Source organism: Podarcis gaigeae, assembly GCF_964106915.1.
Source record: "Podarcis gaigeae genome assembly, chromosome: 16".
Taxonomy (NCBI): domain Eukaryota; kingdom Metazoa; phylum Chordata; class Lepidosauria; order Squamata; family Lacertidae; genus Podarcis; species Podarcis gaigeae.
The window spans coordinates 5,742,624-5,768,013 of record NC_139693.1 but is presented as its reverse complement, the minus strand read 5'-3'; the positions used below and the strand labels follow the sequence as shown (position 1 = coordinate 5,768,013).

General features: G+C 44.8%; 3 long non-coding RNA genes across 3 annotated transcripts; all 3 read left to right on the top strand.

Annotated features, from left to right (window-relative positions):
* Positions 1-318: 318 nt before the first annotated feature.
* Positions 319-3,226, top strand: LOC310833489. The gene is made up of 2 exons (XR_014558703.1): positions 319-468; positions 2,762-3,226. It is a non-coding gene; the product is annotated as an uncharacterized lncRNA (long non-coding RNA).
* An 8,953-nt stretch (positions 3,227-12,179) lies between these two features.
* LOC310833496 lies at positions 12,180-14,791 on the top strand. Its single transcript, XR_014558710.1, has 3 exons — positions 12,180-12,284; positions 14,167-14,346; positions 14,458-14,791. It is a non-coding gene; the product is annotated as an uncharacterized lncRNA (long non-coding RNA).
* A 1,772-nt stretch (positions 14,792-16,563) lies between these two features.
* LOC310833514 lies at positions 16,564-18,268 on the top strand. The gene is made up of 2 exons (XR_014558735.1): positions 16,564-17,196; positions 17,731-18,268. It is a non-coding gene; the product is annotated as an uncharacterized lncRNA (long non-coding RNA).
* The last annotated feature ends 7,122 nt before the right edge of the window (positions 18,269-25,390 follow it).

Here is a 25,390-nt window from a genome sequence, read left to right as displayed (position 1 = left end):
AGAGTGAGATGAGCGCACAACCCTAGAGTCTGCCAAGACTGGCCCATACGGGCAGGGGCACCTTTACCTTTACTTACATTGCAAGGGTAATTTGTCATCCCATCCCAAAGTGCTGGAATTTATGATTTCAGAGGAACAGATGTGAAAGGCTTCAGGACATATGCAAGCTGTGCATTAAGCTGTCAATTACATCGTTATAGAGTGGCGTGAAGAATTCACCAAGAGAAACCCACACGTTATTCAGTAACTGGAGATAACCATCTCTCGTCAGTCAGCACAATTAATGTAAATGGTTGTGTCATTAAGGCCAGGCATTGGATGCCGCGAGAGCCAATGGGCCTTCTCAGAACTCATCACCATTTCTGAAAGAGGGCATTGGGAGATGCTATAAAAGGTCCTTTATCTCAAGCTCTTCTCATTCGCTCAACGACACCTGACTTGACCAACGCTTGACTCGGTGATCGATAGGTGAGTAGGAGGACCTCCTAGCTATTAATGGGTCTATCAGATGCAGGGAGAAGCGTTCTTAGAAGTTCAAAACCCTGGAGATGCTGTGGATTTTTCAGTGGCTAAAGGAAGTCCTTCTTCACACAGTGCATAGTTAAACTATGGAATTAGATATTATTTTTTATTATTATTAGGGACGCGGGTGGCGCTGTAGGTTAAACCACAGAGCCTAGGACTTGCCAATCAGAAGGTCGGCAGTTTGAATGCCCGAGAGGCTCCCGTTGCTCGGTCCCTGCTCCTGCCAGCCTAGCAGTTCAAAAGCACGTCAAAGTGCAAGTAGATAAATAGGTACCGCTCTGGCAGGAAGGTAAACAGCTTTTCCATGTGCTGCTCTGGTTTGCCAGAAGTGGCTTAGTCATGCTGGCCACATGACCCGGAAGCTGTACGCCGGCTCCCTCGGCCAATAAAGTGAGATGAGCGCTGCAACCCCAGAGTCGGTCACGACTGGACCTAACGGTCAGGGGTCCCATTACCTTTACCTTATTATTATTATTATTATTATTATTATTATTATTAATATACTGCCTTTCATCCAAAGATCTCACAACATAAAAATACAGGATAAAAGCACAAGAAGTCGTAGTGGTCACCAACTTGGATGACTTTAAAAGGGGATTAGATAAACTCATGGAGGAAAAAGCTATCAGTGCCTACTAGCCACAATAATGATGTTCTCCTTCCACTCTCTGAGGCAGTATACTTCTGAATATCACTTGCTGCAAATCACAGGTGGGGAGAGCACTCTTGTACTCAACATTTGACAGCAAGCCTCCAATGTGCATCAGGATGGCCACTATGTGAATAGTAGGACTTTTCTTATGTTCAAATCAGTGAGAGTGAGTGTTTAACTCCATGCCCTGCCTGTGGTCTTCCTGCTTGAATCTGATTGGCCACCATGGGAACAGGATGCTGGACCAGATGGGTCCTTGGCCTGATCCAACAGGTCTCCACTGCATGCGGTGCATTTGTTCCATCATGGAACAATTTTTCTAGCAGCCCAGGTAGCTATAACTGATCAGACCATTGGTCCATCTTGCCTACTAGGAGCGGCTCTCCAAGGTGCCAGGCAATGGTCTATCCCATGTTTCCACAAACCGGTGGGCTACTGATGTTTTGAACTACAACACCCACCATTCCTGATCATTGGCCAGGCTGACTAATGGGACTGAAGGGAGCTGTAGTCCAAACTTTTTCCCCAAGCTGGGGGAAAGACTGGTCTGTCCTTTCAATTGGAGACTTCAAATGTGAAACCTTCTACTTGCAAAGCATGTGAGGTCCTGCCAACAGATAGTTCTTCATAAAGGACATAGAGCTATTCAGTGCTTTGATCAGATTATATATTTGCATAGATATACAGTCATACCTCGAGTTGTGTTTGCTTCACGTTGTATTTTTTCAAGTTACGAATGTGGCAAACCCAGAAGTGTTTGCTTCCGAGTTTGCCACTTTGCGCATGCGCAATCTGTGTGCTTCGTGCATGCGCAGGAGCGCTCTATCACGTCACACACACAGACAGAAGCAGCGCTCCACTTACGGACTTTTCAGGGTGCGAACGGCACCCCGGAACGGATTGCATCTGTAAGTAGAGGTACCACTGTATATGGAGGAACCTTTGTGTAATTTATTTGAATTTTTAGGATAATAGAATTGTAGAGTTAGAAGGTACACCAAGAGTCATCTTGTCCAATCTCCTCCAATGCAGGAATAAAAACATAGAAACATCAGAACATAAGAAGCCAGGAATACAAGATGCTTCCTTCCATGGAATCAGACCATTGGACAATATAGCTCAGTATTGCCTACACTGATTGATAGTAGCTCTCCAGGGTTTTGTGCAAGCATCTCTCACTGTTCTACCAGGAGATGCCAGAGATTGAAATGGGGACCTTTGGCATGTCAAGCAGATGCGCTGAGCTACAGCTCAGGTCCTGATATCTCTTAGTATATGTATTGATATAGGTTTCTCTGGGAGGTTTAGGTTGGTAGTGGCAGAGAATACCTATAAATGTTGTGTTGCTTGTAGGAAATTCCATAGCATAACATAAATTTGAATTCCCCGCAGACCTTTTTCCTCCAGTTATACCTGGAATTCAGTTCCCATCAGCCCAAGTGACCCCGGCAAATGGTCAGAGAGCATGTTTAATTATAATCCAGCAACTTCTGGAGGGCCACCAAATCCCTTCGACTTCAAAGGTTCTGCTGTCTTTGAGCCCCCAAATGATGTCAATCTCTATCACTTTCTCTCTTCCCCAAGGGTTATCCAATCCACAGAAAAGATGAGCCAACAACAACAAAGAGGAAGCTGCTGCTGTTGCGGTGGTAGAGGCTGTGGGTGCTGCGGTGGCAGCCGCAGTGGCGGGGGATGTTGTGGTGGCAGCCGCAGTGTGGTTTCCTCTCAGCAGAGTCAGAGCAGCGGTGGATGTTGTGGCGGCAGTAGCGGTGGCGGATGTTGCGGCGGCAGCAGAGGTGGTGGGTGCTGTGGTGGCAGCAGTGGCGGCGGATGCTGTGGTGGACAACAAAGTCAACAGAAAGTCTTCCCCCAGAAGCTGAAGTAGATGCCTTCAAGGATAGTTGAAATACTCCATTATTATCATCACTTCTTGCATATTCCCTTTTCTTCTTGCAAACCATAATTGGCTGAAATTCCCCAATGTGAATAATGTAAATGTTCAGACTTCTTTATTGAAAACTCATTAAAAGTTACTTGCAAACCAAGAAATCTGTGTGGTTGAGTTTTTCTGCTCTTCTATCTATATGTTTATGCCCAAGATGTACTCATGGTACATTGATTCCTACCCTTTAACCATGGGCTTCATTGACAGTAGGAAGCAGTATTTTTTAAAAAAATACCAGTTGCATGGAGCCACAGGTCCTGCTTCCAGGGTTGCCATAGGTATCTAGTTAGGTACTGTAAGATCAGAATATTGGTCTACATGGGACAGCAGGCTCTTCTCATGTTCTTATGACACTCTACCCTGGGTAACAACAGTTAAAGTGTTTATTCCAGAGATGAGTAGATTAATGGAATTTGTCGTGATCCCAGAATCCTTCAGTGACCAGACCACCAAGCTAAAGGATATAACTCTCTAACCTTAGCTCTGTCTAAGGAACTGAACTGAGTTTCTGACTCTGAGATGGATCAGGGTCCCAATAAACCTGAGATTGGCAGGTGGGAGCCCACCAAGTAGATCCTACAGCACCAGGACTAATACCAGGGGTCACCAATGTGGTGGCCTCCATATGCCTTGGGCTACATTTCTCATCGTTCCTAACTATTGGCCATGCCAGTTGGCACTGTTGCGGGTTGTGGTCCTCAACACCTGAAGAGCACTGTATTGGTTATCCTTGGCCTAAAGGGAACCCATAGTGACAAAAACAAACCTCTATATAACCTGCTCAAATACAATCGCAACACATGGCTAATGAATATAGTAAATGTATTATTACTAGTAGTAGAATGTCATCCAAAATTTACAATTCATCAACTTCAAAATACAGTGGTATCTTGGGTTACATACGCTTCAGGTTACAGACTCCACTAACCCAGAAATATTACCTCGGGTTAAGAACTTTGCTTCAGAATGAGAACAGAAATTGCACCCCAGCGGCGCAGCAGTAGCAGGAGGCCCCATTAGCTAAAGTGGTGCTTCAGGTTAAGAACAGTTTCAGGTTAAGGACAGACCTCCAGAACAAATTAAGTTCTTAACCTGAGGTACCACTGTAAGATCTATATCAGTCCATAACCAAGAAGCAGTCAATGAAATGAATTGCTGGCAGGGAACACCACAACGCCTTTCAATGGATGATGTCCAAGACAGTATATCCAGATTGAATCAACTGTTTCGAAGATGATTCTTTGTCAGCAAATAGTTTTAGATAGAATATCCATACAGGTAAATGTAATACTTGTGGATCAGAGCTCACTAACCCATTCATGCCAAAGTCTTATCTCTATAACACTCTTGTTCTCCAACTGTGGGAGACGTTTAGGTGAAGTGAACTGGAAGGAAGAGGCTACAAAGGCCCTTGGTTCAAATCCAATTATGCTTGGAGTCTGTTGCTCACTAAAGGAAAAAAAACTTGCTTTGCCCCCTGAACTCCTCCATAAGTCCAGGGGGGGAAAGAATTAGAGCCCCCGCCCTCCTCTAAGCCCAGTGGAAGCTGCTGCATTAGGTCAACAACCTCAGTTTGTCCTCATCCAGCCTCCATCTGCCTATTGTCCTACTTACAACAAGTCCAGGGGGCATTCACACACCCTGTGAGCATCCTCAGTCTCAGTGTTGTCCTTGCACAACTCAGACAAGAAGACGATGACGAGAAAACTAGGATGAGTTGGCCATGGTTCTCGTTGACTCTTGCCACACCTTCGCAAATAAAATAACGTTTTTTGTCTTAAATACACTTCATTAAATTGCAGTTATATTTTTAAGCTAATCGGACTGCAAAATCAGTTGATGCAGCAGTCTAGGCTGAGAGGCAGTGGCTTGCTCAATATCACCCAATGAAATTCATGGTTGAGTGAGGATTTGAACCCTGTTCTCTCATGTTCTGGTCCAGCACTCTAACCACCAAACATATGAAGCAAGCAAACAGCACCCTCACCCACCATCCTTTGTTACATACACACTTGAACTGTTGATCAGAACAAAGTACATTTGTCAATTATCCAGAAATCTTATTGACTTCTGTAACTATAATAATAATAATAATAATAATAATAATAATAATAATAATAATAATAATTTTATTTATACCCCGCCCTCCCCAGCCAAGGCCAGGCTCAGAGAGGCTTACAAGCAATAATAAAAGCAAGTTGAATGATTACAACTTAAAAACAAACTTAAAATACAACATTAAAATATTAAAATGTAGCCTCATCGCAGGAGGAGAAGGAAAAGAAAAAAGAAAGAGAGGGAGGGAATCAAATTGGCTCCAAGCCAAAGGCCAGGCGGAACAACTCTGTCTTACAGGCCCTGCGGAAAGAAATCAGATCCTGCAGGGCCCTGGTCTCATGAGGCAGAGCTTTCCACCAGGCCGGAGCCAGTGTTGAAAAGGCCCTGCCTCTGGTAGAAGCCAATCTAACTTCCTTAGGGCCTGGGACCAGTAGGGTGTTGCTATTTATAGACCATGAGGCTCTCCATGGGGCATACCGGGAGAGGCGGTCCCATAGGTATGAGGGTCCTAGGTCATGAAGGGCATTAAAGGTCAAAAGCAGCACCTTAAATCTGACCCTGTACTCCACTGGGAGCCAGTGCAGCTTGAAAAGCACTGGGTGAATATGCTCATTAGTCTCATTATTGTCTGTCCTGAATCCTCCAACATTCTGCTCCTTGGTGTGCCCAAATGTTCTAGAAAATTATGTCTAGACTCATTTTTCAGACCGTGCTGAATGTTATACATCTCTGTCATGACACACAAGAGTAGTGGTTCCCAACCTTTTTCTGGCTTTGCCCTACCTAAGCATCTCTAAAATCCTGATGCCCACCCCCCATATAATTTTTATTATTCAAAAAGAGAACTATTCATGTGGAGGAAGCCTAAAAGGCCGTTAACTGTGAATAACTCATTCTCGAATTGCCCCGCTATAAAATCAATTTGCCCCCTGTGGGGCGTGAACCCCATGTTTGTGACCACAGCACTAGAGTGTGTCATTTTAATGGGTGAAACATAATTTTTGCAAATTTCTTCAGTGAGCTTCCTTAAGATATATTTACAAATAATCTCCTATTATTTTCATGATTAGACAACCTTAAGCTTCATAAATCTACATTCGACTAAAAAGCACATATACACTGCTTTTGGAAAACCCAATCATTTTAATTTTACCTTTTGAAAATGTCAGGCAATGCAATAAAAAATTAGTTTCTCTGCATAAAACGTATCCTACTAAGCATACAACATTACATTATAATCATAAAACATTAGAAAGTAATGACATCAGTTAATAAGAAGTTTAAACAAGAAAATTAATCAAGCCTTGCTTTGCTTCATTCTTGTACGTTGGCGTGATGTAGTCCTCATGTTTCTCATGTGTGTTCACCCTGCTTGCTGCTTCTGTGACTTGTTTCACAAACCTCTCTGTAGACTAAGCATGACAGAGCCATTGTGGAACTTGCATGGGGTTGTCAGTAAACTGCTGTATTTCTGCTGTAGTAAGTTTGCATGTTAAAGGAGGTCCATATACTCTTTCAGACCGATCTATCTACTGCACCAGGAACGAAGCACTGAGGTTGATGAGAAGTCTCTTCCTCAGACATACAGAAAGATCTCCCAGAATGTCATCATCTCTGTCCCTTAAGTCAACGATCTTTCAGACATCAGCTCTCCTTTCCTCACTGTCATCTGAGCGACAAGAGTGTCTGGATTAGAATTTCACTGAATGCACAGAATTCCAGACCCTCCTAGTGTCCCTATTTTCCAGTAACAGTCCTGGAAAAGCTGTCCAAGAAGTTTTCTTGTCTGTATGGTCTTTGTGATCCAATACCTGTATGCTTGATCAATAGACTCATCCTTTATAACATTGTCACTAAGGAAAGAAAGATGCTCTCTAACTGATAGTTGGGTAATGAAGGATCAGTTTTAAGTTCTGCAGTGGTGTCTAGCATCTTGTCAATGTGACCTGACCACTTGCTGTTGGCAAAGTCTTCCCGTCAACTGATTTGATCAAGTGTCACAGGAATAATGTGCTCGTCTGGAGGACTGACAACCAGATTCTCTACCATCACGTTATATCCTCCAATATATCTATGAGGTTTACATGAAATTTAGGTGAAAGGTGGACTTGGCAATAGTGGATGAATCCACTGGATCAAAACACCTCCCACAAGCAAAGAAGCTGAGTCTTGTGGCAGCTTCAAGACAAAACTACCTACTGCTTCCTCCTCTTGTTCCAACCCATCCTGAACTCCACCCTCCAGCTCTGAAGCTCCCCCTGCCTCTGACTCTGGCCTCCTGACCAGCACAGTTCCCCACAAAACACAGCACTCCTCTCCTGGGTCAGATTCCATCTCCGCTTCCATGGTGCACACTTCTCAGAGTCCTGCCAGTCCCTGACACTATGTCAAAGCCTTGGTCCATCAGCCTCAGTTTTGTCTATACTGTGGCAGTGGATCTCCAGTGGTTCAGAGAGCATCTCCCTGATAATAATAATAATAATAATAATAATAATAATAATAATAATAATAATAATTTATTATTTATACCCCGCCCATCTGGCTGGGCTTACTCAGTCACTCTGGGCGGCTTCCAAAAAAATATTAAAATACTGTAATACATCAAACATTAAAAGCTTCCCTAAGCAGGGCTGCCTTCAGATGTCTCTAAAAATCTGGTAGTTGTTGTTCTCTTTGACATCTGGTGGGAGAGTGTTCCACAGGGAGGGCGCCACTACCGAGAAGGCCCTCTGCCTGGTTCCCTGTAATTACTCGCAGTGAGGGAACTGCCAGAAGGCCCTTGGTGCTGGACCTCAGTGTCCGGGTAGAACGAGGGGGGTGGAGACGCTCCTTCAGATATACTGGACCGAGGCCGTTGAGGGCTTTAAATGTCAGCACCAACAATTTGAATTGTGCTCAGAAACGTACTGGGAGCCAATGTAGCTCTTTCAAGACTGGTGTTATATGGTCTCGGTGGCTGCTCCCAGTCACCAGTCTAGCAGCCGCATTCTGGATTAGTTGTAGTTTCCAGGTCACCTTCAAAGGTAGACCCACGTAGAGCGCATTGCAGTAGTCCAAGCAGAAGATAACTAGAGCATGCAACACTCTGGTGAGACAGTCCGCAGGCAGATAGGGTCTCAGCCTACGTACCAGATGGAGCTGGTAAACAGCTGCCCTGGACACAGGTTTGACCTGTGCCTCCAAGGACAGTTGTGAGTCCAAAATGACATCCAAAATGATCTACTTGGAGGTGCCAGAAGGTGCCAGGGAGTGAACCAACGAGCTTCATAATGTAATGCAGGTGCTCTAGCACTGAACTACATTCCTTCTCCTTGGTTGACATTCAACAGGCTTGTCGCCATATCATGTTCTTGTGACTACTGGATGTGTCTTATGGCTGGAAGCCTCACCTGAAGCTTACATTGCATAACCAAAGGTCGCTCAAGTTGGGTGCCTCACCAAGGGTTCTGCTGATGAATTGACACCTAAACCATCAGGACTTTTCTAAGCAATGTTTGAAGTTGGCATCCTGCAGAGGAGTGTGTGGGCATGATAATTGCTTAGGATGTGACTACTCTTCTCGTAATCGGCAGGAGGTGGTGGATTTGAGATAGGAAAATAATCTGGGTGGAATATACAGGTCAACCATGGGATAACTTCATTCATACACTGCATTCTGTAGGTCTTCCTCCGTTCCTTAGTGAATCAAACCCATCCAGTGCTTTGATTTGTTTCCGCTCATTTTCCACGGTAATCTACAGGAAAGTGGTGGAAATCATCTAGGAAGCTGGGCTAGGAGAAATCACTGCATTCCCCTAACCAATTCTCAAATTCCCCATTTTATGGAATCAGAACAATCGAAGAGTCGAGCTGGATCAGACCAGTGCCCTGCCTAGTCCAGTATCACATTCTGGCCCCCCTCTGCAAAGGAGAGATGATTCCCCCTTTTCAGAATTCCCTCAAGGAAGGCCACCTTCCTTGAGTTAAGCAGCTAAATCACTTCTATTTCAGTCTTGCTGGTATAATTTTGTCTAACCCATCCTGTTTTGTGCAGAATGTTATGGTGGGCCTCCAGAGGTTCTTCAACCAGCTTTACCATCAGCCCCCACCCATTATGGGAAACAGTCAGAAATGATGGGATTTGTAGTCCATCAATATTTTGAAGGTTCCCAGTTTTCTGCCTGTGTCCTAGAAACATGTCGCAACAATTGGGGATCACATATTAAATGAACACAGATGGGTGTGAAGGAATTGGGAGCCCATGGCCACCCAGATGTTGCTAAACTCCAACTGCAATGAGTCCCAGCACAGATGCTCAATGGTCAAGTATGATGGGTACTGTAGTCCAGTGACATCTGATTAATACATCTGATTAAAATGTGCATGTATTGGCTGTGACCTGGTGTTTTTGCCTACCTCACAGCAATAATCACAACTGGTTGGATATTGGGGCAATCTTCTGTTTTGTTCTGGTCCTGCAACTGATATCCTTCACTGATTTTACTCTGTTATAACTCTGTTATTATGGCCATCGCATAAGCTGCCCCAAGGCGGGGGGTGAAATATATCATTCAAAGGGTGAGTCATCTGCCTGCTACAACAAGTGCATATTTTCAGGAAAAATTAAACTGCTGATGACTTTGCATTAGGATTGAAAATAAATAAATCACAAACTGATGTAGAAGCTTAATGTCGGAAATATATGAAAGGAAGAGAAATTGAAACAGAGATTTGCCCAGCCCTAGTGAGCACAGATTTAAACCCTGGCATCTCCCCCCCCCCAAAAAAAAAAAAAAAGAATCCTGAGAACCATTTGTTCAGGGGGCTGGGAGTTGAAATTCTGTGAAGGGGAAGGTAGACGTCCAATGATTATTTGGCGGAAGCCTTGTATTTTAAATGTGCTTTAAATGTACGGTGTGTAGTCAGAAACTTTGGCCAACCAGTTGCCTATGGGGAAATCACAAGCAGGACACGGAATCATAGAACTGTAGAGCTGGAAGGAATATGAAGGGTCATCTTGTTCAACCCCTTGCAATGCTGGACATTTATTAAATGAGATAAAATTGTGCTTCATTTGAATTTGCAAAATTGAACAGCAATTGAAATTGACCAATTTGAACGCCGCCATCGATAACACATGGAACTCAGCTATTATCTGACATGTATTTTTGTGTGTGTAAAGAAATGAGAAATTTAACTATGCCATTTATCAGAATGCACCCAGCTGTTGAATGCAACATGATGAGATAGAGAGGATTTGAAGTTGAGGAAGATTCAACATGCTTGAATGGCTTGGTCCCATTCTGTTTTCACTATGCCTCATGGTAATGATGGACCAGGCTTGGCTTGCTACTTCACTTTGGACCAAGCACAGCTCTTATCCCAGTGCTGTTCCTCTGGTGGTGGGTTGTAATCATGAAACTCAAACTATTTTTATAGTTTTATAGGATATGCAGTGAAACTCCCACTAGGGATAGTCTGGGCTAAATTCGCAGCCATGTGGAACCAGATTTTTAAAACGATCTCTTCCACTATTTTAAATTTAGTCTACATGCCTCTTTCTTTCTTTAAAGTATGTTTGTCTCATTCACTGAAAGACTTTAAAAAGGGCCCCAACTAGACTCGAGCTGTGCATTTTAAAAATAGGCCAGATGGTCCATTTTCTGGATTGATTGATTTATCTTTAAGGCCACCCAATCAGTCCTCCCGGGGTATTAATGACAATCGTTAAGGACATTTGCATGTCCCCCCCCCCTTTTGTTGGGATCCATCTGTCCTGAGAGACAATTTAGTGCACCTCTGAGGGTGAAGTCGAACCACGGGGAAATTGCAGCACCTGTTGTGGCTGCAGAGACCACTGATTCACAACTGCTGCCTCCCATGTGGTTTTTGCTGCTGTGGCAGCACCAAAGAGTGATCTCTGGGGCTCAAGCCTGGGCCATATGCATAGAGCTCCTGGACTGCCCAGATGATAAGAACCCCCTTTCTGACTTGCTGATGTGATCCAAATGGGAAAAAGAGCATTTCATGTGGCCCCTGTTTGGTTTAGGAGTTGCTGGAAGGAGGCGAGGAAGACACTAGTATCTAACCTTCTTAAGGACTCCACTCCGTATTTGTGTAGGTTTTCTTCTCCTGATGATAACCCGCAAGGCAGCAGGAATGGCTTTGTCCTCGGGGTTTACTCCCAAAGCCTTTCTCACGAATGACTATAACCACAAGGCAGGAGAGATTTGGATCAGTTTTCCTTCTCCTAGATGAACTACCTTCTGAATATGATGAGCCCCATCTGCCCCCATGCCACTGTATTAGACATTAATATAAAAATATCTGAGCAACTGACAGTAAATGATTACAAACAACCAACAGCCCCAAAGACTCAATGCCCATTCAGTACGTTGAACACTGAGATAGATGTACCATGGTCTGACTCTGTAGCAAACATCCTCCTGTGCAAGCCAGCTTTTTATTCAAGAACACCAGGACTGAAATATCAGTTGATTTTTAGGCTAAGGACCATAGCACTGTGGCAGAGCAGTAATATAAAGGTGGCTCAGTGGCAGAGTGTCTACTCAGCATGCACAAGGCTCCAGGTAAAATCTGCAGCCTCTTTAACTAGAGCTTAAAATGACTCCCTGTCTTCAACACTGCAGACTCACTTGATGTAAGACCATTCCTTATGTTCTATATTGGGACCAAGGCCCAGCGGCAGAGCATCTTGGTTCCTGCAGAAGGTCCTAGGTTCAAACAATGCTTCCAGGTAATTCTAGGAGAGACTCACTGCCAGAGACCCTCAAGAGCAGCTGCCAGTCCATGTGAATGGGGCTAGATGGTGAAGTCAGGTGTCGCATCCTGACAGATGGAACCCACAGACACAGGTGCATAACATACTCAACTGTAACGGAAGATAGCAATCTCATGTAGGCATGAGTCAAAACTCATAGATGCAAGATGGTGGGGAGTTAAGGAAATCTGAGGTCAAGGGTGCGTCAAAAGCTCTATCAGAATGCCAGTGGTTTCTGAGATGGAATGCCTGGAGATGGTATAAAAGGCTCTTTTGTTCCAAGGGTTCCTCATTCGCTCGACAACACTTGACCTGACAACAACGTCTTCTCAGTGATCGACAGAGTAAGTATTTTCTCTGGACTGTCAATGGATCTGTCATTCTTCAAATCTAATTGAGTAGGACCAATAGTATTCCAGATTTGCAACCGGAGAGGTTAATGGCTGCTGGTAACAATGACTATGACTACTTCCACTGGCGAAGGCTGTAGGCCTCCTTTGGCATGATGCAGTAGGGCTATCCTGACATTCTTAGAGGATCAGGCAAATTCACTGACAGTGAGCTTATCAATGGCTATGATGGCTATGTCTGGAGCATTGCACCTCTGAGCATCAGTTACTGGAAATCACAAGTGCACAGACTGCTGCTGAACTCAGAACTGGTTTATTGAGGCATCTGGTTGGCCAGTATGAGAACAGGAAGTTGGCCTTGTTGGGTCTTTGTCAGGATCCAGTAGGTTCTTTATTTGTTCTCATGATGATATTTTACTGAACCAAATTCACGATGCTTGTGATAACGCAGAAACTCATTAACAACTTTAGATACTTGGGTTCCCAACTTTCATCATCCAAAGCCAGCCTGACCAAAGGTAAAGGGTAATGGGATTTCTATTCCATCCTGATGGAATGGCTGCTGTAAACGATAGTGGTGGGATGAGCCTGATGAAACTCGTCCTTTAGCAAGGAAGGGGAAGAGACCCTGCAGACCCATCTCTCCCTCCGCTACAGCCTGATGGAATTACTAGTGATGTGCTGAAACTTTGAATGGCCTTTATCTTGATTAGATTGTTGGGTTCATATAGCTCAGTGCTGCCTGTTCCAACTTGCAACAGTTCTCCAGGGTTTCAGACTGGATATTCTCCCAGCCCTTCCTGGAGAATCCAGGGATTGAACCTGGGACATTCTGTATGCAAAGCCAATGCTCTACTTCTGAGCCACAGACCTCCTCCATAGAAAGGAACATATAAAGTTGCTTTGTATTGAGTCAGACCATTGGCTAGCAACTCAATGTTGTCTATCTTAACTGGTACAGGCTCTGCAGACCCAGCCCTGTCTAATTGAACCTGTGGCCTTCTTCTGCATGCAAAGCAATTGTGCTACTCACAGAGCTATGGGGCCATTTCCCCTCTTAGTCAAACTGTTGGTCTATATCACCTAGCTTTCCTCCTTTGTCAGCTGTGGTTGTCCATGAGTCTTAGGCAGTGGCAAATCTATGATGGAGATGCTAATTTTTTGAACTGAGCAGGGCTTTGATGTAGAAAGCATGTGTTTTACTGCTGTATTGGGATTTCTCAATTGATATAGCATTTTGTGAGAGCTTGACTACTGCCTATAAATGGCTGTAAAATCGGGATTTAGCTGAAAATTTAGAGGGGTTTTTATGGCATTTCTTTAAACTGTGTGTTAGATTGGCTGGACTGGAGCAGGGACAAAGAACCTTAAGCCCTCTATAAATTGTTGGACTCCAACTCCCACCAACCACAGTCAGTATGGCCGGTGGTCAGGGATGATGGGAGTTGTAGTTCAGCCATTTTCTTGGACTCCAGCTCCTATCGGTCTCTGCTAGAATTACCAAAAGTCATGTGTGGTGATAGTAGGAATCTGGAAGTTCATAGGTTCCTCAACCCTCATGGAATTTTTAAAGGGGTGTGTGTCATTCTACAAGAAACAGAACAGTACAAGAGGTGGGTTGCACAAAATTTTTCCAGGCTTAAATCAGACTAAATTGTTTCCACATACTGAGAGTAATCACACAATAGGGGGCTTAATCCTAGACAGGAAGGAGTTGTCCTCTTTCAGGGATACAGAATGGGGATCCTGGGATAGTCTTGTTGCACTGCAGAACAAGATCTGGAGGATGTTTTACAAAATACCCCAAAAGCTGCTCCCTTGGAGAAACAGGATCAAAAAATGACGTTGGTCTTTCTCTCTCTTTCTCTCCCTCCAGAAGTTTTCAAAGCCATAGCAAAGATGAGCCAACAGCAACAACTACAACTGGGAGGAGGTGGCTGCTGTGGTGGTGGTGGCCGTGGAGGCAGTTGCTGTTGTGGTGGCAGAGGTGGAGGAGGACGAGGTGGCTGCTGTTGTGGTGGCCGCGGAGGCGGATGCTGTTGTGGTGGCAGAGGTGGTGGAGGACGAGGTGGCTGCTGTGGTGGTGGCCGCGGAGGCGGTTGCTCTTGCGGAGGCAGAGGCGGAGGTGGACGAGGTGGCTGCTGCTGTGGTGGCCGTGGAGGTGGAGGCAGTGGCTGTTGCTGTGGCAGCAGAAGTGTTGGTGGATTATCTCAACAAAGCCAGATGAGTGGTGGTGGAGGTGGATCTTCTCAAGGCGGAAGCAGCAGTGGAAGCAGCGGCGGGTGTTGCGGTAGATGAAGTTGATGCCCCCAGAAAGAGCTGAAATACCACACCACAATGACCACCACCTCTTGAAGATATCTTCTTGCAAAACAAACAGTTGCTGTCTTCTCCAAATGATGAGCCAGACCTTCCTCTGGCATGGAGAACATAAGTCTTTCATTTTCCTGCTATGGCTACCTCTTTAAAGGCATTAAAATCTTTCCTGCAAGCCTTTCAGTGTCATGGTGTTCTTTTCTTATCTTCACTTCTCCATACACACATAACATTCCTACTCTTTACCCACATATTCCATTCTGATTAGAAGCAGCTCCCAAGCTCTGCAGGTAGTCCTTACGTAGAACTTCTTGGAGATGCTGGGGATTGAACCTGAGGGATTGAACCTTCATGAAGAAGGTTCCCTACCACTGATTTAAGAGTCCTCCAAAAATAGGAAGCTGCCTAGATAATCTTGCCCAGTATAGCCTACTGTGACTGGCTGCATCTCTCCAGGGCCTCAAAATGAGGAAAATATTTCCCATCCTTTTCAATTAGAGATGTTGTGGGCTGAACTTGGGACCCTTCTTCCATTATTGAGCTAGAATGATGGACCTACGGTCTCAGTATAAAGGAGCTTCCTATATTCTTCTTCCACGGTGGAATATGCATGTGGCTTTTAAGAAAACTTGATCTCTTCAGTGAACAGCTCACTGCGTACCTATTATTTTACATCCATTCTTATTTCAGACGAAGATAGAGGTGTTATTTCGAATCTCCTCCCAGCTCCCACCTTTTCCAAAAACACCCAAATGTGTCATATTGTCTAATTCCTTGCCAAATAAACATAACCTGCTCTACACGATTATCACCTGACAAGAGAAGTCTGATTAGGAAAATATATAGATGAATGTCTAATGCTCTCCTTAGGGTTGTATATCATAGGAGCAGATTCCTAGGGGTCATAGTGGCTTCTCCCTCCAATAAAATGTTTGAGGGAACTGGGGGCCCTCAAAAGTATATGGGCATTGTGCACCGTGTGTCATGTGATTGATTATGTGGGTTGTGGCTTAACTGGGCACCCACAATACTTAATTCAAATTGGCACCCCTGCTGCAGATGATTGATCTATCAGCTCAAGGTCATTTACACTGATTGGCACCAGCAGCTTTCTAGCAATTGGACCTGGCCCCTCCTTCATGCAAAACAGCAGTTTTACCAGTGAGTTACAGTTCTTCCTTTGGGTTGGATCTGCGTTATCCCTGTGGACTCAACTGGTTGTCATCAGATGGGCTTTGGGTGACATTGTATAAGAGTAAGGTATTTTACATGTTTGTGAGTGTTTGTTCATTGAATGTATTTATAAGCGAGCTTTGGGGATAAGTCCTTCCAAGCAGGCTTCCAGCAAAAACAAACAAACCAATGTCCCAGGTTCGATACCTGGCATTCCCAAAAACAAAAGAAGAATCATGATAGATCAGGCCAATGATGTACAGTTCTGGATTTACAGAAGCTGTCCCAGTTTTTTATTTGATCCCAGAATGTCTGGCTTTACCTTAGGACATCCCTCTTCTCATTGGAGAAATGTTTGAAGGTCTGGAATTATCCAACCCCTGAGCCAAAGAGATAAGTACCTTTATAAGACATCTGAAGGCAACCAGGCCTTCTCGGCAGTGGAAAGTCCTCCCATCAGATGTCAAGGAGATAAACAACTACCTGACTTTTAGAAGACATCTGAAGGCAGCCCTGTTTAGGAAAGCTTTTAATGTTTGATATTTTATCACTTTTTTATTCTGTTGGGAGCAGCCCAGATTGGCTGGGGTAACCCAGCCAGATGGGTGGGATATAGATATATTATTATTATTATTATTATTATTATTATTATTATTATTATTATTATCACCACTGATAGTCCACTCCACATGAGTTTGTCTAATCCCCTTTTCAAGTCATCCAAATGTGCGGCCATCACTGAAGAGATGAGAGCTGCCACTACCAGAAATCATGCAGACTGCAGTCCGCCCAGGATGCAATGGAAATGTGTGCATGGACTACAGGATAGCTCAGTCGGCAGAGCATAAGACTCTTAATCTCATGGTCATGGGTTCAACCCCCATGTTGGGCAAACAATTCCTGTATTACAGGGGAATGGATTAGATGACCCTCCTAGTGCCTTCCAGTCCTATTATTCTATGAAAGTGGTGAGTAATCAAATCCACATCTTATGGTTCATTTTAGCCATAACTGAAATTCCAAGGAATATGGATGAGCTCTGCACACACCAAGTGATCTCATAAGAGAGAGAAACACCCTTGGTTTCCCCACCTTGGGACTCATATGGGGTGTGTCCAGCAATCATTGCCCAGGTGACACAAGGACAACAAGACCAAGACCCAAATGGATGGAGACATCATCCCTTGCTTGGAAATTCTGTGTGCAATGCCATGAGTCAAAGCCAAGGTTGCACAGCTCCAACTAATTAAGAAAGAGATTGGTACAAAATTCAAAGGAAATGAAAACAAATAGGCATGGCTGGGCCATGGCTCAATCGACAGGAAGGGTTGGCTAAGGAATAGTATAAAAAGGTGTCCTGGATGGGAGACTGACATTCACAACAGCTGCACTTCCAGAGATCTCTTTGGTGAACCAGGTAAGTCTCTCTCCCCCCCCCTCCCTCATCCTCCTTTCAGGCAGTGGTGACTGGTGCCCGTTGGGACTGGCATGGTGTAAGGCCTTAGAAGCAATCTGGTTCCCTCCAATGCTGCTCGACTCCAGCTCTCATCATTCTCCTAACAACTCTCAGCACTCTTAACAAACTGCAGCTCCGATAATTATTTGGGGCAAGCCAGGACTGTTTAAAGTTGTTACTTGGGGCCTTAAATGTATGGTCTGAATGTGACCTTGGGAGCAATCTGTTGCTTGCCAATGTCACCATCAGCCCCAAGTATGGCCAGTGTTCAGGGCTGCTGGGTGTTGCCATCCAACAACATCTAGAAGACACCACATTGGCTGCTAGTGGCAAGGAGCCCAACATCAGGGTTGTTGTGAGAGTGAAATAAAGCAGGGGAGAATCATTTACAAATGACTTCTGGGGATCCTGGGAGGAAAGGTAGGATGCAAATGTAGTCAGAAATTAACCAAAATATACAAGAGTAAGCCCTGATCTGCCTTCTGTTTCCTACAGGTTCGCTTTGACAGCCAAGAAAGATGTGTTCCCGTCAGGACAAAGACCAATGCTACAAGCAGGAGAAAGAGGAGGGGTCCTGCTGTGGTGGCCGGAGGTCTTTCACCAGTGAGGACCGAGGTTCCTGCTGTCTGGGACGGAGAAACAGCGGAGGGTGTCATGGCAATCGTGGTTCATCTGGCTGTCATGGGAAGCAACAAGAGCAGCAACAGCAACAGCAGCAAGTCTTCCAAGTGCCATCCCAGAAGCTGAAGTAACACCAAGGAGAATTCCTAGAAGGGCCTAATTCTGCAGGAATTAGGTGGAGTCATTTCAACTACAGTTCCTGAGCATTTGAGGCACTTTCATCTTTATCTCTGTGCCAAATTCGACCACCCCAATAATCCAAATTCTCAGCTACCTCTTCTCCTCTTCTAAGGGGGTCATCTCATGTGATATTTGGAGCATGAGAAGAGCAAAGAGAGTCATCCAGCTATTTCTATTTGCTGCTCATTTGCACACATGAGAGAATAAATAATAAACATTCATTAATAATGAACTCTTTATTTGTTCATTTTTATTTTTTATTCTAAGCATCTCTGCAGTTCATCCAAATAAGCTTCCATTTCTATCTGGTAAATGACCAGCGTCAACGTCACTTTGATGTAGGTTCATAGGGAATTGCATTCTACTGAAACAGAGCCTTGGTCATCTAGCTCAGTATTGAGTACTCTGATTATTGCGTACATTATTGTGTACAGTGGCTCTCCAGGGTTTCAGGTAAGGGAGACAGTGATGCTTCTGAATGGCAGTTGCTGGGAATCCCAGGAAGGAAGAGTGCTCTGCTGGTTTTGAACACTGTGAAAATAGGATACCTAATGAGATGGATCAATGGCCGAAGAACATTCTTGTGTTCTTCTGGAGGTGCCAGAGATTGAACATGGAAGCTTTGTTGGAAGCCCGTTTGGGAGAACTTACCCTAAAAGCTCACTTGTAAATGCATTTAATGAACACACACATACACGTCAAATACCTTACTCTTATACAATGTCACCAGATGCCCATCTGATGACCTGGGACCCGCTGAGTCTGCCCAGATAATATTGCTCCAACCCAAAGGAAGGTCTGTAGCTCCATGGTAGATCTGCTGTCTTGCACATGGAAAGGGCTAGGTCCAAACTCTGGAGAGCTGCTGCCAATCAGTGTAGCCAATCTTAAGTTGGATGGACCAATCATCTGACATTGTGTAAGGAAGTTTCTACAACCCTAAGGAGAGCATTAGTCATTCATCTATATATTTTCCTAATTAGCCTTCCTGACTAATTTCTCTTCCCAGGTGGTAATCAGGTTGTGTCTGTTTGGCAAGGAATTAGACAAGATGACTCATTTGGGTGTTTTTGGAAAAGTGGGAGCTGGGTGGAGAATGGAAAGAACGCCTCTATCTTTTCCTGAAATAAGAGCAGGTGTCAAATAATAGGCACACTCAAGAGACCAAGTTTAGATCAAGCTTTCTTAAAAGCCACCTGCATACAGTGGTACCTCGGGTTACAGACGCTTCAGGTTACAGACACTTCAGGTTACAGACTCTGCTAACCCAGAAATAGTACCTCCGGGTTAAGAACTTTGCTTCAGGATGAGAACAGAAATTGTGTGGCGGCAGCATGACAGCAGCAGGAGGGCCCCATTAGCTAACGTGGTACCTCAAGTTAAGAACAGTTTCAGGTTAAGAACGGACCTCCAGAACAAATTAAGTTCTTAACCCGAGGTACCACTGTATTCCACCACAGAAGAAGGATATAGGAAACTCCTTCGTACTGAGACTGTAGGTCTATCATTCTAGCTCAATGTTGTAAGAATGATGGGCATTCTGTGGCACTCTGGGGATTTGAGACAGGAGACTTTCCCTGCCCAACCTGGAGTGACAGATCTTGAACCTGGACCTGGGACCCTCTACATACATAGCACGTGCTCTGCCACTCAGCGGTTGTTGTTGTTGTTGTTGTTGTTGTTGTTGTTGTTGTTCTAACCCACCATTTTCCCTGATGGGACTCAAGGCGGATTACAGATAAAAACAAGATTTGCTTTTTTAAAAAAGGAAAAACAATAATTAAAAAGCAATTGAACACCAATAGAACTATCTACATATCTAAAATCTGTTTAAAACATGCAAATAACTACACTAAAAAAATCACAGCATCAGTCCTTTCATTAAAGCAGTCAACTTCCCAAAACCTGTAGGAGAAAGAAGGTCTTCAACTGCCAGCAGAAGGACATGAAGGACAAAGACAGTCTAGCTCCTCCAGGGAAGGAATTCCAGAGTCTGGGAGCAGCCACCAAGAAGGCCTTTTTCTGCATCTATCAGAATATTGGCCCCTCTAGCACAGGTCTGTTGGCACTGAAGGACAGTATCTCTCTAGAGTAAGGCAGGGATCTCTCTCCATCCAATCTGGAGAGGCCAATGGTTAGACCTGGGAACTGAACCTGGGAAAATTCCTAGAATTCCCTGTGAAGAGGAATTGTTAAATCACCCTGAAAAATATACCTCTGTGAGGGAAAGGGGGGGGGTCTCCTAACAACCATTCATACCCTTAACAAACTACAGTGCCTGAATTTTTTGGGGGGGGGGCATGAGTGTTCAAAGTGGTATCAGAGCACTTTAAATGTGTGCTATAGATGCGGCCTCAGGGGGACTCTGATGCTCTCCAACCTTACTGGACTCCATCTCCTATCAGCCCCAAGCATGGCCAGCGGTCAGGGATGCTGAGAGTTGTAGTTCAGCAACATATGGAAGGCATCATATTCACTACTCCTGGAAAAGTGTGTGTGGATGTGTGTGTGAACTGCAGTGGTGCATAGTTTCAATTGAGATTGGTGGGGAAGAAGCTATGGAGCTCAGCAGCCCACGGCAGGCAAAGCCAGCTAATTCTAATTTCATCCCCATTTAGTTCCACGTTGTCTACACTGATGTTGTCTCCAGATCTGATTGGATATGCTGAGAATTGTAGTTGGGACCTTCAGCATGCAAAGTAGTTGCTCTACTGCAGAGCTTGCCTTCTCGCAAGTCAGAGCTTGGTCCATTGAGCTGAGCACTGAAGATTAATAGGTCAGAAGGCAAGGAGGACAACAGTAGGCAGAGAGGGAGACAAGGGCTGATGGGACCAACTAATTCTGATTTTCTCCCCATCCTCCTCCTCCTCCTCCCTACAATGGGCAGCACTGAAACTAAGTTGACAGCCAGGGCCACCCTCCTGATGGGCTGTAGGTAGGAAGGCAGGCAGGTTCATGTTGGCTGATGTTGGTGGTGCAATGCCTATTCACTTTAATGGACAAGCTTCCAGTGGATGTGTGTGGATTTGGCCAAGCATTTTATTTTGCATGCCATGGATCCAAAGTTCAGCCCTCAGCATCTCTAACTGAAAAGAGATCAAGTGGGAAAGGGTGGGAAATATCTTTCTCTTTTTGAAGCCCTGGAGAGATGCAACCAGTCAGAGTAAACCATACCAGGCAAGATTCTCTTTTTTGAGGACCAGTGGCAGAAAGCATTATTGTTTATTTTAATGTAGAAGATCTCAGGGTCAATCCCCATTATCTCCAAGAAGCACTGCATAAGGACTGTCTGCCTATTCGACAGCTGCTTCCCATCATCCCATCAGAGTGGACAATATTGGGATAAGTGGGGAAAGAGTAGGACATTACGAAGCAGGTTCTGAAGTGTGCAGGAAGTGAAGATGGGGGAGAAAACACCATGACACTGAAAGGCTTGCAGGAAAGAATTTTTTTAATGCCTCCACAGAGGTAGTCATAGCAGGAAAATGAAATACTATGCTTCCCCCTCTGGAGGAAGGTTTGGTTCATCATTGGGAGGAGACAATAACCAGGAGATCTTCAAGAGGATGGTGGTCATTGTGGAGTGGGATTTCAGCACTTCTTGGAGGCATCTACTTCATCTTCATCTGCTGAGAACTTCCACCACCACTACATCCGCCACTGCTTCCACCACTGCTTCCACCACCGCAACATCCGCCGCTGCTTCCACTGCTACTTTGACCGCTGCTTCTTCCACCGCAACATCCACCGCTGCTTTGGCTTTGTTGAGAAGATCCACCTCCACGGCCACCACAGCATCCTCCTCCACCTCCTCCACCACCACCACCACCACCACGGCAACATCCTCCACTCCTCTGGCTTTGTTGAGATGATCCACCACCACCACCACCGCCGCAACAGCCACCACCTCCATGGCCACCACCACCACCACAACAGCCTCCTTGTTGTTGTCGTTGTTGACTCATCTTTGCTATGGCTTTGAGAACTTCTGGAGAGAGAGAGAGAAAGACCAATGTTATTTTTTGATCCAGTTTCTCCAAGGGAGCAGCATTTGGGGTGTTCTGTAAGGCAGGTATGTGATCCTCTAGATGTTGTTGGTCTAGAACTCTCATTTTCCTTCTTCCATTGGCCATGCTAGCTAGAGATGTGAGAGGTAAGAGTCCAACAACATCTGGAGGTCCAGAGGCTCCCCATCTCTGATATGAATATTTGTCTAGACCAGTAGGGTTGCCAAGTCAGGAACTCAAGTTTTCAATTGTGTTTTCAAAAATCAAGATTGGGCCCCCTCTTAACCACAGTGCAACAAATCTTCCCCAGGATAGCCATTCAGTATACTTGAAAGAGGACAATTCCTTCCTGTCTAAGAAGAAACACTCTTTCGTGAGATTACTTTCAGTATGTGGACACATTTAGTCTGAGGAATTTAACTCAAAAGTGGTCTGTAAGACAACCTGAATTAGCTTGGAGATACAAACCTGGGTATTTTTTTATGCAACTCCCCCCCTCCACCCTTGTACAAATTCCTTTCCTTATACAATAACAGCCCCTCCCTTAAGCACACCACAAAAACACTTAGACCAGGGCTCAGGAACCTCTGATCTTCTCTGATGGTTGGTCATGGCTGAACCACAACTCCAATTACTCACAACCATTGACCATCCTGACTGGGGCTGCTGGGAGTTGGAGTCCAAAAATATTGTTGAAGTACAACTCCCATCACCCTGACCATTGGTCATGCTGGCCAGCGGTTGAGGGGAGTTGGAGTCCAACAAGTTCTGGAGGGCCACGGGTTCCTTGTCCAGCCAGTATAACCATGCACACACATTAAGAAATGCTATAAAACCCTACAGTAAATCCTGATTTTACAGCCATGTAAAGACAGCAATCAAGCGCCCACAAAAATGCTAACTCTATGGGGAAATTGCAATACTCAGTAGTAAAGCCCCACTCAGTTGAGTAATTAGCATCTCCAGCATAGATTTGCCTCAGCCAGAGACTCCTAGACAGCCACAACTGGTCAAAGGAGGAAAAGCTAGGTGAGGTTGACCAACAGTTTGACTAAGAGGGGCAAGGGCCCCATAGTGCAGTGGGGGAGAGATGGGTCTGCAGGGCCTCTTTTCCTTCTTTGCTAAAGGACCGGTTCCATCAGGCTCATCCCACCACTATTATGTACAGCAGCCATTCCATCAGGATGGCATTCCCATCACCTTTTACCTTTGGTCAGGCTGGCTTTGGATGATTAAAGTTGGGAGCCCAAGTATCTAAGCCCCTAGTTCTGAATGAGTTTATAACTTATCACAAGCATCTTGAATTTGGTTCAGTTAAATATCACCATGGGAAAAAATAAAGAGCCTGCTGGATTCTGACGAAAACCCATCTAGGCCAACATCCTGTTCTCACAATGGCCAGCTGCTTCTTGGTGAGCCTATAAGCAGCTCCTCAGTGTAGCGACAGTCTGTCCACTTGTGATTTCCAGTAACTCATGTTCAGAGGCATACCACTTCAGACAGTAGCGGTAGAGCATAGGCATCAGGGTTTCAAGGAGCCATTGACACCCTCATTCTCCATAAATTTGCCTGATCCTATAAAAATGTCAGGAGAGCCCTGCTGCATCATGCCAAAGGTGGCCCATCTTGTCTAACATCCTGTTCTCTTAGTGGCCAACCAGATGTCTCAATGGGAAGGCTGCAAGCAGGGCCCGGGTGCAACGGCACCTCTCCCCACTTGCACTTCCCAGTAACTGGTATTCAGGGGCATACAGCCCTCACCAGTGGTGGTAGAACATAGCCATCATGACTAGCAGCCCTTGACCCAGGCTTCCTCAACCTCAGCCCTCCGGATATTTTTGGCCTACAACTCCCATGATCCCTAACTAGCAGGACCAGTGGTCAGGGATGGTGGGAATTGTAGTCTCAAAACATCTGGAGGGCCGAGGTTGAGCAAGCCTGCCTTGACCTCTCTGGTCACAAATCTGGAAAGCTATTGTTCCTACTCAATGAGATTTGGCAAAAGGCTCCCTTGAAGAATGACAGATCCATTGACAGTTCAGAGAACAGTGAGGTCCTCATACTTACCCTGTTGGTAGAAGACGTGGTTGTCAAGTCAAGTGTTGTTGAGCGAATGAGGAACCGTTGGGATGAAGGAGCTTTATATACCCTACCCAGACATTCCATTTCAGGCATCAGACACACTCTGGTAGAATTTTCGACCCACCCATGGCCTCACCTTTCCTTAACTTCACACCATCTTGCATTTATGTGACTCATTCCTGCATGAGATTCCTATCTTCCGTTACATTCGAGTATGCCACCCACCTGCGTCTGTGGGTGCCTTCTGTCACCCCAGAGTTATGCGACACCTGACTTCACCTTCTGGGTGAAGGTTCTTTCCCAATATATCCGCCATCTGCTTTGGGTGTTTTGTTGAATCTTATGTTCCTATGAAACTCAAGATCTTTGAGACAACATAGAACTTAGGGAGCCATCTATCATTGGCTCAGACAGTTGTCCCTTCTAACCCAGTCTACACTGACTGGCAGCTGTTTTGTTAGCCCCAAAATGGAAAGCGAGCGAAGTCCCAATCAAAGAAGATTGGCAACTTAAGTTGACAGAATATGTGCAGCTTGCAGACTCAACATATAGAATAAGGGAACAAGAAGAACATCCATTTAGAGAAGGTTGGAAAACGTTTATTGAATATGTGGGAAATGACTCTGTACAGCTCAAAACGGTGACAGCGTTGAGAAAAATTCAGCAGTGTAAGCAACTTTTGATGGATGCAATAATGGAATACTGAATCATAGAATCATAGAATCATAGAGTTGGAAGAGACCACAAGGGGCATCGAGTCCAACCCCCTGCCAAGCAGGAAACACCATCAGAGCACTCCTGACATATGGTTGTCAAGGCCCTGCTTAAAGACCTCCAAAGAAGGAGACTCCACCACACTCCTTGGCAGCAAATTCCACTGTCGAACAGCTCTTACTGTCAGGAAGTTCTTCTACTGAAGTTCTTCTACTGTCAGGAAGTTCTTCTACTAAGTGCCATAGTTTTTTGTAAAATGTACAGGGATTTATGTTACGTAAAATGAACCATGGAAAGAGAAGAAAGGAAGTCACTGCTTTCTTAAGGATTGTAAAAATGAGTAAATTGTAAAACAGAAATATATATATATATATATATATATATATATATATATATATATATATATGCCACTGAGCTACTGCTCTGCCACAGTCCCATGGTCCTTTGCTTAAAAACTGAGTGAGATTTCAGTCCTCATGGTCTTGAATAAAAAGCTGGCTTTAATAGCAAACTGCCTTCTACAGAGTCAGGCCATGGGTTTTTAAAACATT